The 12,120-nt window shown below is 33.2% G+C and overlaps 1 long non-coding RNA gene across 1 annotated transcript; it reads right to left on the bottom strand.

The window, feature by feature from the left end:
- Window positions 1–1,793: 1,793 nt before the first annotated feature.
- LOC127554411 (uncharacterized) lies at window positions 1,794–10,967 on the bottom strand. The gene is made up of 4 exons (XR_007951981.1): window positions 10,848–10,967; window positions 9,845–9,869; window positions 8,074–8,128; window positions 1,794–2,244 (listed from the first exon to the last, which is right to left on the bottom strand). It is a non-coding gene; the product is annotated as an uncharacterized LOC127554411 (long non-coding RNA).
- Between the last annotated feature and the right edge of the window lie 1,153 nt (window positions 10,968–12,120).

The raw sequence follows: 12,120 nt of genomic DNA, 5'->3' as shown, positions 1-12,120 counted from the left end.
CTCTCCAGCACTAACTAGATTTGCAAACTTGACAAGGCAGAGTTTTGCTAAACACTCAGAAGTTTTCTATAGTTATCAACACACTTCACCTACTGCACCTGTTTCCATATTTCTAAAATAAAGATACTCAAAAAAAGGGATAAAATTGTCTATATCCTTTCCCCCAGAAATCTATATCTGGTCATATATCCCAAGGAGTGGTCCCCACATATGTCAAAATGTTCATTGCAATGTTTTTGTTAGCTAAGAAATATAAAAAGTGGGGGCCAATTATTTGGGAATGGATAAACAAATTATGTGCATATGGAAAAGTATTAGGCCATAAGAAATGATGAAGAAATTCTGAGAAATGTGGGAAAACTTATGAAAAGAGGCTGAGTGAAGCACATAGAAATATGAACAATATACACAATGATTACAACAATTTAAATGAAAAGGAAAATAAGACAAAACTGAATACTATATTATTATAATGACAAGGCTTAGCCCCAAGAAGTTATAAAAATGTATTTTTTCCTTCATTGAAAAGGTGAGAGATAAAAGGTGTGAAATGTGCCATATATTTTCCAACATAGTGGATGTGTTTATTTTTGCTCTTTTGTTTTGGTCTTTATTATAAGTGAAGTTTGAAATTAATGTTATATAGACACAAAGGATACTACTAAATTTTTTTTTGAAAAAAAAAATAAAATGAAAGCACTGCCATAGATGATTTCTTAGGTCACTTTCAAATTCTATAAGGAATTCTATGAATCCATGATTTTCTTTCTCTCAATAAATCACAAGGAAAAGTGAATGTATTTATGTCTTCTCAATAGACTAAACTTCAACCAGTGAAAGGACTGCATAATAAGTGTTGTTCATTTGAATGAAATCAGACTCAGTTGACATCTACCAACAGCACTAGATTTCTTTTTAATAGGGTTATATAACTTAATGGGTCAAATTGTACCCATCTCTAAAATTCCATTACAGAATTGACCACTTCTGTAATTTTGGCATTTCAAAGGTGAAAAATGAACTCTTATTTATTTGGCATAAATCAAATCCCTCAATTTATTTTGGGGATAGTGGGGTGGAATGGTACTATCCAATTTTCTTCTTTTTAATATATTTTATTGATGCTATCCTAATCACTTCAATATCCAGTCTCCCTAACATCTCCAAAATCTCCCTCCTGGTAATGCTAGGATCCACTTCAATAATACTTTTTCTTATTATTTCCCATGAGTTCTAGACCTATTGTTCTTCTGAATGCATTTTGCTACTATTTTGCGTATTTGTGAAAAGTGTTTCCTAGAAAGAAAAATAGAATATGATGTGCTATTTAAAATAATGGCAAAGTACATGAAGATTCAATTTACCAAAGAACATTTAATACCTGAATAGATAAAATTACAAAATATTCCCTAAAGAAATGAGGCACAGCTTAAGTAATTGGAGGAATAATCAGTACTCATAGATGGGTCATAGTAGAATAAAATAAAGTGACAATACCATCAGCATAAATTTACAGATTAAAAGGGGGAAACAATTGAAATAAAATGCTATAGAATTTTTTTAAAAAAGTTTGATCCTTACCAGGTACCCTCTAAGGTGCTTTCTAATTCTCGATTATCAATTATCCTTTGACAAATCTCACTTGGACCACTTAGTACCATATGAGTTTGGACAAGTTGCTGGAGGAATTCTTTTTCTGTAAAGTAGGAATTCTTTTGTTACCCTCTTAATAGGATATAAAGACCAGATAAGCTATTATAGAAAAATGCCTATAGTAATTCCTGACTCTATTGTCTCCGCCCACTTAAAGTCCTATTCCAATGCCTCAAAGGATCATCAGATCATAGATATAAAATTGAAAGGTACTTTAAAGTTATCTAGACGAACCTCTTCATTTTACAGATCAGGAAATTGAGACTTTCTGAGTGACCTGTCTAAGGTCAAAAAGTCATTAAGTCATGGAAGCATGAATAAAACCCAGGTCATTTGATCCTTTCTTTTTTTTTTTTTTTAAATAACTTTTTATTGATAGAACCCATACCAAGGTAATTTTTTACAGCATTATCCCTTGCACTCACTTCTGTTCCGATTTTTCCCCTCCCTTCCTCCACCCCCTCCCCCAGATGGCAAGCAGTCCTTTACATGTTGAATAGGTTTCAGTATATCCTAGATACAATATATGTGTGCAGAACCAAACAGTTTTTTGTTGCACAGGGAGAATTGAATTCAGAAGGTAGAAATAACCTGGGAAGAAAAACAAAAATGCAAGCAGTTTATATTCATTTCCCAGTGTTCTTTCTTTGGGTGTAGCTGCTTCTGTCCATCTTTGATCAATTGAAACTAAATTAGCTCTCTTTATCGAAGAGATCCACTTCCATCAGAATACATCCTCAAACAGTGTCATTGTTGAGGTATACAATGATCTCCTGGTTCTGCTCATTTCACTTAGCACATTTGATTCTTTCTTGATCTACATTGCTTGATTATATTCCTATATCTAGCATCTATTACAATGTTTGGCACATAGAAAGCTTTTTCTTTCCATTACACTATGCTAACAGTTTATGATGGATGGGAGGTGTCCTTGTGTTTTCAAGGTCTATGCTGGCAAAACTCATTGTTGGATTTTGTGTCTTTTCTCTGTGAATGTTAGTCAAGCTATTCAAGTAAGGAGAGTTTGATCATCAAAAAGGTTAACCAACAAATGATAAAGTTTAGCTTTTCTTTCTTTTTTCTGTTTTCCCACAGCCTTAGTAATTCTACCAAGATATTGGGAGCTTCCAAACTGGGGTGAATATGACATTCTGAATTTTTAGAGAACTTGAAGGTTTACAAATAATTTACTTTATTTGGTCTTGTGTAGTGGGGGTGGGGATAGTTTAAATGCTATTGGGACCATTTGCAGAGGATGATCTGGAATAAAGCATATCTATACTTCCCCAAAGGCAGGTGGTGGAGATTATTATATTAAAATACATTTGTAAATGTATTATGTCTATGTATATGTATAAAAATACTCTTCTTAAAAATGACAAATAGAAAGCATGGTCACATATGTATACACATATGTATATATGTACAAAAATAAAACATTTTATACATACATGTCACTTTTCCAGAGTCTTGCAAATTTTAGATGGTGTATCATTTCATCATTCACCAAGAGACCTTTGGATTGTCACCTATCTATTTGTATATCAGCAACATTTGTTTCATAAACAGCTTTACATTGTTAACAGTTGTTGAATAAAATATTTCATATTGTCCTAAGGTGAGCAAAGCTCTACACAAATGACAGAATTTTCATAAAATATTCAAAAGTTTTAAAGACTGTTGTTTTGTTTGTGACATGCTGCATATAATCTCATAAAAGTACTACAAGATCCGAAGCCAAGAAAAGTGTGATGATTTGAAAAAAAATAGCTTGAGTGAGAGTTCTCTGCTACAATTATTGTTCAAAGTTAAAAGTATAGGACAGTCTTTGTTCTTGCTCTCCCAAGAAAAAGGAAGGTGTTTATACTAATTTCTGTCTCAAGTTCAACTATTTCTAGTTTATGCCTGGAGGATTTTTATTACTTTTTTGTATTGCTTGCCATTTTACATTCAATTCAAAGCCATTCCATAAACACTTATTCAAGCCTACTGTGTATAGAACATTGTGGTAGGTGCTGAAAGATACAAAGATTAGATAAGAAAAGTTCCTGTTTTCATGAACTTTATGGTCTGGAAGCTAATAATTAGGCCTCATATCTTTGTAGAATTTTATTTTTTACCTACATTATTTCATTTAAACCTCACAGCATCCATTTAAATAGATTATAGTTTTATAGTTTTACCAATAAGCAAACTGAGAGTCAGAATAATATTAATGATTAAAAGCTAGCACTGGGAATAAAAGCTGGATTTTCTGAATCTTAATCCATTTTTAAAAATTTTCCACATATGAGCTGTTACTCATAATTATTTGTATATAATTTAGATTGATTTATCAACTAGATAGTCATCTCCTTGAAATTATGTTAATCCTATGGTAAGAAATATAACAAGTACAAAAAAGTAATGAGAGATTCCACAACTCAGCAACAAAAACTATCATAAACAAAAGCAGTAACTTGTACATGAATAATTTATAATGGTGAATCAAAACCATCATTGTTCTGGTAATGTATTTTTAAAAACTCTACTCAAATTCTATTCTGAGACCTATTCATGATGTGAAGGTAACCCTAGGTTCTGGGAGGGGCTGTGCTGTTGTTTTTGTTTGTCCTTCATTCTAGAAGAGGACCAGTGGCATCAAGATGTTGGGATCCAGATACAGTGTGTTTGACTATGACTAACAATACAAAGCTCTGATAGGTCAAACACAAGATAGTCTAAATACGTGGAATGGAGTTGTTTCTAGATTTCTTGATTTCATGTTTCCTTTGTGCTATAGTTTCTTCTTTGATGTGAGTGAGTGATGCTGGGCAGTTCTATGCTAATGTGAACCCTATTTCACAATAGATAACTATAGTTCTTCAGAGTGACCTTGAAAGTTATCTTGTATTACTTCTGAACTCCATGTGAATGCTTGCCTTGTGTGAGTTCACCATAAAATAATCTTTTACATTAAAATACTTTTAGCACTTGGGCTATGAGGTCAACCCACTGGGGTTGTATTCTCTATAGTAGAGTTCAAATACTTGGCTATAAACTCAAGAGAGGACCTAAATGTCCATTTCCTTATCTTGTCAAGTAAACTTAAGAATCTACCTAAGACAATTCAAATGGAAGTAGTTCAATTTTCTGGCATACAACAATGAGGACAGCATAATGGCTCTGTAGACCTTCTGTTGGAATGGCAGCCTAATACCTCTTCTATCATATTTTTTCCCAGAGCCTCCCAAATGTGGAGCTAGTTCTGTCTATGTCTGCATCAACCTCATCATCTATGTGGACATCTCTGGAAAATATAATGCCAAAGTGAGTGAACTTATCCACAGCATTCAAAATCTCTTCATCTGCTATAACCAATGGTTCCATGTGTGGATGGTGTGGTCCTAGCTAGTGGAGAACCTGTTTTCTTGGTGTTGATTGTCAGGTCAAAATCAGTACAAGAAGCAAAAAAAAAAAAAAAAAATGATCCATATTATGCTGCCTCCCAGTCTCAGAAGCTGTGTTAGGAGATCTGAAAAGGTTTCCAAGGTATAGTGACACAATGTATATCTTCTTTTGGGACAAGTCAAGTTAAATTCAAAATCACTAGCTTGTCTGCAATGAGATGAATTTTTTAATTACAGAATATCTTCAAGACCATCCACTGAGTCATAAAGCTTTCAAATTATTGTCTGATACCTACAGGGATTGTTGCTATGGACCTCAAAGGGATCAGAAAAAGGAGAAAAGGAACCATGTGTACAAAATACTATTAACTGTTCTTTTTGTGGTCACAACGAACTGAAACTAAGTATGTTCCCACCTATTAAGAAATGGTTAAATAAATTAAGGTATAGGAATATAATGGATTAGAATTATGCCATAAGAAATGAAAGAATGGATAGCTTTAAAGGAAACTATGAAAATCTTTGTGAACTCATTCAGAGTAAAATGAACAGAACTAGCTTTAAAAGACTATAGACCTCTAAATAATGTATGATAAACTTAGGGATGGAGGTCTGAAGAAAAAATATACTACTCAATTTCTGCCAAATAGATGATATTCTTAAAATGTAGAATGAGACAAATGTTTCCAGATATGTCCAATGTGAAAATTTGCTTTATAAAATTATGTTCATTTATTTTGAAGGTTTTTATTTTGTTTTATTGGGGGAAGTATGAGAAAGAAATTATATAGATAGATATAATATGCAAATATATGCTTATGTATATATACACATACGAATGACATGTGTGTATATATACATACATATCTGTATATACACTATACATGTATATATGTGTGTGTGTGTATGTGCATGCAGATAGCATACATGTGCACCATGTAATGAATAGATAAATGTAAAAACACTCAGACTTCAGAAAAACATAGGAAAAATTATACAAACTGATGCAAAGTGAAGTGAGCAGAACCAGAACAATGTAGTAACAGCAATGTAAAGGTAATCAATTGTGAAATACTTAGTACCTCTAATCAATACAATGATCTATCACAACTCAAAAAAACCCACAAAAAATCTCATGATATAAAATATTGTCCAGAAAGGGAACTGATGGGCTGAAAGTGCATTTTGAAGCATATTTTTCTCTTTTGTTTTTCTGATTTTATTCTTCTCACCCAATTTAAAATGAAGCATTTGGAACAGAAATATCTGATGACTTTATCTCTAGACCAACAATTACAAGTCAAAAACTCTTGAAATATTAAGATATCGTATTGTTTTAGGCATCTTCTAGAATTGGAAAAAGCAAATAACTAGAAGAAGCATGTTCATGTCAGACTTTAGCAAGAACTATCTAAATGTCAGTTGCCTTGCATTGAAGTTACCAGTGAAAATAACCTTCCATTTATTTTTCTTTGAGAAATAAATGCCTGAAGATTGAGATCAGAGGTGGAAACTATAAGGGAAAAAAAAGAAGGCTCCAAAAATCCCACCTCCTAAATAAGAGACTCCTGCCTAAGTGAGGATGAAAATTGTAACAAAAACATCAAGGCAGGAATGATAATAATTATATTTAATATTTTAGTGCTTTAAGGTTTAGAAAGTACTTTATGTCCTTCCTTCAGTCACAGTAGTCCTAAATATCTCCATTTTACAGATAAGAAAGTTGAAGCTGGATGAAATTAAGTGGCCCTGGTCTTTTTTAAAGTCATTGGGAATGGAATGTTTAGAACCTTCTTTTTTCTTATGGATTCCACTCATGATCTCAATCTTCAGACAAATGACATAAATTTCACCACCTCTCATTCTGTTCATCTGTAAAGAATTTGACTAAATTGTTTCTTTTTTGAAATTTGGTTTTCAATTAATAAACTTTTTTTATATTCCTCCCACATAAGAAAAAAGAAAAGAAAATCCTTATAATATTATTGCCAAATTGGACAATTTTGAGAGACTTTCAGAACTCTGATTAAGGCAACAATCAACCAGTGTTCCAGCATTCTACTTCTACAGTGGCCCTGTAAAGTGAGAAAAAAAAATCATTGCTCTATATGTATAACCTATTATCAGATAATAAGGAAAGGAGGGAGAAAAAATTGGAATTCAAATTTTTAAAAAAAATGAATGTTAAAAACTATCTTCATATGTAATTGGAAAAATAAAATAAATTTAAAAAGAACATTACCAAAAAACAATATTCTGTCAACCAACAATTAATGTGGGAGTGTAAGCAGGAATCTAAATCATGGTAATCTTTAATAAATGTTTGTTGACTGGGAAAAAAAAAAAGAACTCAAAGTGTCAACTCTTAATAAGTTAAAAATTAGATTTTCACATATTATTGTTTTTTAAAGTGGGTCACACCTGCAATTCATAATGCTTTTAAACCATATCTGCATTTCTCACTCTAAAAATTTCTCATTTGTATTCAACTGAAAACCAAATTGATAATATCATCCTGGGATGCTTCCATAAACATTCATCTGTTTCAAAAATTTAACTGTATTACACCCCCAGTAGCTGTCACAGTATTATTACCATGTAGCTATTCCTCTTTCCACCTCTACCTTAGCTTATTTCAGAATTTATCAATATACATTATTTTCTGCAATGAGCCCTTTATCACACTAACAGGTATTTTCCATAATCCAAGATGATGGCAGTCAAGGAGATCATTCATAATTACATGCCCAAGAAGTTGGTGATGGTTAAAAAAAAAAAAAAGGCAATCAGGAGTTAATGATCTAACTATCAGATGTGAAAAATCATTCTAATTACTTTGTACTATAATTACAATCCTAAGTTGCCCTTTTTAAAAACTCATTTTAAAAATTGCAGGAGTAGTGAATTTCTAGCTCTTTGTGGAGTATAGGGGTTAAACTAAATACTTCCATAAGGCCTGGCAGTAAGATGATACAGTGGACAGAGCATGAAACCTGGAAACTTAAGTTCACATCTGGTCTCAGATACTCACCAGCTGTGTGATACTAGGCAAGTCAGTTAACCTCTGTTTGGCTCAGCTTCATCATCTGTAAAATGGGATAATAATACCTCCCAGGATTGTTGTAAGGATCAAATGAGAAAATATTTATAAAGTTCTAGGCAAAGTACCAAGTACATAGCAAGCACTCTATAAATATTAGCTATTATTATAGGGTGAGGTCAACGAATGACTGAAAGACCACCAAGAGGAAGAGAAGAAGGAAGAGGAGGAGGAGGAGGAGAAGGAGGAGGAGGAGGAGGAGGAAGAAAAGGAGGATGGGGGGAAGGAGGATGAGGGGGAGAAGGAAGAGGAGGAGGAGGAGGAGGATGGGGAGGAAAAGGAGGAGGAAGAGGAGAAGGAGGAAGAAGAAGAAGAAGAAGAAGAAGAAGAAGAAGAAGAAGAAGAAGAAGAGAAGAAGAAGAGAGTAAGGGAGGAAAGAAGGAAGGAAGGCAGTGAGAGATAGAGGAAGGAAGGAAGGAAGGAAGGAAGGAAGGAAGGAAGGAAGGAGGAAGGAAGGAAGGAAGGAAGGAAGGAAGGAAGGAAGGAAGGAAGGAAGGAAGGAAGGAAAGAAGAAGGAAAGGAAGGAAAGAAGGACAAAAGATAGAGAAAGGAAGAAAGGAAAGAAAATCTCTTCCCACCCCCAAATGTACACACAATACACTTTAACATTTGATCTGTATTATTATTTTATTCATCATTTTCTTAAGTCAAAAGCAGGAGTCAGCAAAGTATGATCTGTGACCAAAATCTGACCTGTGCCTGTTATTCTAAAGCAAGTAAGCTAAGAATGTTGTGTTTTTTGGTGGTTTTTTTTTTATTTTTTTTATTTTAAAGTAAGATTTTATTTTATTTTAAAATGTAAAATAATAATAATAATAAATTCTTAGCTCAGAGTACCAAACAAAAACAAACTGCAGGTTAGATTTGGCCACTTGAGCAATTGTTTGCCTACCTTGGTGGAGACCAGTGGTATCCAACTCAAATAGAAATGGTTCTGTGCTGCTGACATATTAACTTAGAAAACCACAGATTGTCATTATCTATGTTGCACTGTGTATTTATTTATTTTGTTAAAAATGCCCTAACTACATTATGGTTTGGGTTGCACTTGAAATATAGGTAGCATGGCCTATGAATTTGACACCTCTGCCAATCAATAAAACAATAAATCAAGACCTAATTTGTTATGATTGTTCATTTCTGATGCAGAAATTCTCATGATGAAAATTTAGCAATTAGGTTATATGAGCTGGTTTGAACTGACTTCTGAACACCCCTGCTTATATTCTAAAATGAATTTAAGCACTGAGTGCCTATTATGTTTTCAGTTCCATATCAGGAATACGCCAATTGAGAAGGGACATAAGATTAATCTGAATACAAGTCAGAGAACAACAAGAAACAGTACATGAGTCTAAAGTAGAACAATGAGTACATGCTGTAGGAAAATAAGGAAAAAAACTTATTGGAGAAGTCATAGAAGAATTCATCAAGGAAGTGGACCAGTAACCAGTCCTGGATACCTATGTCTTTGGATAGTGGCTGAGAAGGGGAAGAGGAATCCTGGACAGAGAGCAACCTCAAGTTAGAGCCATAGCATACATATGGGATGTCCAACAGTAAATAAAAGTGCCTTTTGAATAAAGCCTAGGAGACAATAACCAAAGAGACAGGATTCAGAAGGAGAAGATGTTGAAATGGTGGCTTCTGTTGCTGCTGAAAGTCTATAAGTAATATCTATAAATACCATCACCTTACTTACCCTCTTTGGGCTTCAGTTTCCTCATCTGTAAAATGAAGCAGTAAGGACCAGATTAATAGCAAAATTCTATTATATGTTTTGTTTTGGTTTTTTGGAGGGGAGTCAACAAGTAATCCTATAGGAAGGGCACAATGATGTTTTCATCCATGTCCATTCATAATGATATTAATCTATATCAAATTTTTTACTCAAATCAAAACTGTCAGTATGTACATATTTATGTGCCCATAGGTATGTTCTGGATTTTTTTTTTTTTTAAATATTGCTTCTCTTCAGTAAGTAAAGCAGATGAAATTTGCTCCACTGCAGAGAAAACTGTAATGGAGGGTTTATGTTGGTTTTGTTGTTGTTGTTTAAGCTTAAAATATCATTGAAAGGATTAATCTTAATTTCTTTAATCCCAGGGCTTTTTAAAAAATTATCATGAATCTCAAGCTTGAAGAACAAGCACTGACTTTAAATAGTGAGTAAAATGTCAATGATTTCTCTCTCTATGAAAGACCAATAAGAAAATCTGCTCCATTAAGAATTTTCCCTAAAGTCAACTCCTTAGACAACTGAAAAATTGCTAACTATTCAAATAAAAATTGCTAACTATTCAAAGATTGCTCCATGTGGATGACACACACAGGAAATGCATGTGGTCCACGCCTACTCTGGAACAAAACACTGTATTGAGAAAGAATTGGTGGGGCCTTGCTAAGATGTTCCACCAAAAACAAAAATAAGGGTAACTCCCCAAAGCCAATGTCAATGTAGAGCAATGTCATTCTGTTTCCAAAATAAATCCTATAGAATGGCTACTACCACAAAGATATGACCTCCATTTGAATTCATTTTCTGCTATGTTCTGAGCCTCAAGAAACACAGTGAAATACATATGGTATTTATACACACACACACACACACACACACACACACACACACAATTAGAAAGTTATATAGTTCTGGAGTAAGATTATTGGGGAGGAAGAGAGGGGAATTTCTTTCTAGATAAACTTACATTTGCTATTAGATCTCATCCTTTAAATCCTGTCATGCTCCTGCTGTGTAAAGATACTTGTAAGCAAAACTTGCAAGCAGGACTGGTTTCTGGCTCTTATCAAAGTTGAACCTCCCAAATATGTTCCAAATGATTCCAGAAAACTCTCAGTGTAAACTTCAAACGCAGGACACCTGAGCCTGCTTTACCTGGAGTTTCAAGATAAAAGGAACAAAGCCCAAAGATTGAAAAGAAAAAAAAACATTCCCTCTTTGAGAAGGGCATTTTTTTTATATTAATGTTTGCACTGAACAGATTAAATTTGGACAAAGTGTTTGGAACTGTGATGATAAAGTACGTCAGCTAATATTTTAAGCTCCTGTACATATGCCTGCAAACTGGAACTTTTTAATGAAAAAAAGAAAAAAATATGACCTCTTTTTCTGTCCCAGAACTTTCACTGAAAATGCATTGAACCATAGAGGAGTCACTCAGACTAACTTTAAGGGTAAATTTAAGAAATAGTCAATGTTGGAAGGGCTACAGGGGGAAAAAAGTGCATGAATGTAGTATTGGTGGAGTTCTGAAATAGAGCTTCTGGAAGATGATTTAGAATTATATAAACACAACTTTTGTTCACAACCTTTGACCCAGCAATACTACTATATGGCATATACATTAAAAAATTCAAACACAGAAAGAGAAATCCTACATAAGGCATTCATGTTTCACTCATAGAAGAACTTTTGTGATAAGAAAAAAAATGAGAAAAAAATAAATGTTGATTTGAGAAATAATGGAACAAATCATGACGTAGGAATGTAAAAAAAACTGTAAAATATGACATCATAAAGGAATTCAGAGATACCTAGGAAAATGACTAATCTGATATAGAATGGACTAAGTAGGATTAGGATAATGAAATACATAATAATTACAATAGTGTAAATGAAAGGGACCAGATTAAAATTAATTTCAATGACTAATCTTGGTTCCAGAGAAAAAAAATGATAAAATTCATTCCTTTTTTTTTTTTTTTAGTAGAAAAATAGCATATGTGTTTTGTGGGGAGAAGGTTGAGTACACAATGTTGCATACACTATTAGATGTGAGTATTTCATCAATTGTGTCTTTTACAAAGAAGATTTCAATGTATGTGCATGTGTATGCATGTGTGGGAAGAAGTATTTCAGGAAAAAATCTACTATAAAAAAAAAGATAGAAAACAACACAGAATGATTAAAAAAAATTTTGTTTGCTTTTTTTTTTTTAAAGGTGGTAAAGGATATAGAAG

Source organism: Antechinus flavipes, chromosome 1 (genome assembly GCF_016432865.1).
Source record: "Antechinus flavipes isolate AdamAnt ecotype Samford, QLD, Australia chromosome 1, AdamAnt_v2, whole genome shotgun sequence".
Lineage (NCBI taxonomy): Eukaryota > Metazoa > Chordata > Mammalia > Dasyuromorphia > Dasyuridae > Antechinus > Antechinus flavipes.
Note: the sequence above shows the minus strand (reverse complement) of the source record. Positions and strands in the feature narration are given on the sequence as shown.